The sequence below is a fragment of the Morone saxatilis genome, unplaced genomic scaffold, assembly GCF_004916995.1.
Source record: "Morone saxatilis isolate NCDOM2014 unplaced genomic scaffold, NCSU_SB_2.0 Contig21, whole genome shotgun sequence".
NCBI classification, from domain to species: Eukaryota; Metazoa; Chordata; class Actinopteri; family Moronidae; genus Morone; species Morone saxatilis.
The window spans coordinates 20,791,111-20,791,331 of NW_023339774.1; the positions used below are offsets into that span (position 1 = coordinate 20,791,111).

Consider the following 221-nt stretch of genomic DNA (forward strand, 5'->3'; position numbering starts at 1 on the left):
TGTGTCTGTTTATCTGGCTGTGATCTGTCCTTAAAGAGGTCCTTTTGTAGTGTAATTCATATGTAAGTTAGTCAGATTAAGTGTTTATTATCCAAAGTTCATCCAATAATTCCTCTTTTTGTGTCCCTGCTGATCCACGGTGGAGGGATTGTGACACAAAGTCTGAGTTTTGTGCTCAAAGACTAACTCTGGAAAATATCCGCTTGAATTTGAGCTGGGAC

General features: G+C 39.4%; 1 protein-coding gene across 1 annotated transcript in view; it reads left to right on the plus strand.

The window, feature by feature from the left end:
- The window catches only part of eif2b1 (eukaryotic translation initiation factor 2B, subunit 1 alpha), a 4,880-nt gene that overhangs the window by 886 nt on the left and 3,773 nt on the right, over positions 1–221 (plus strand). The window lies entirely within an intron of this gene.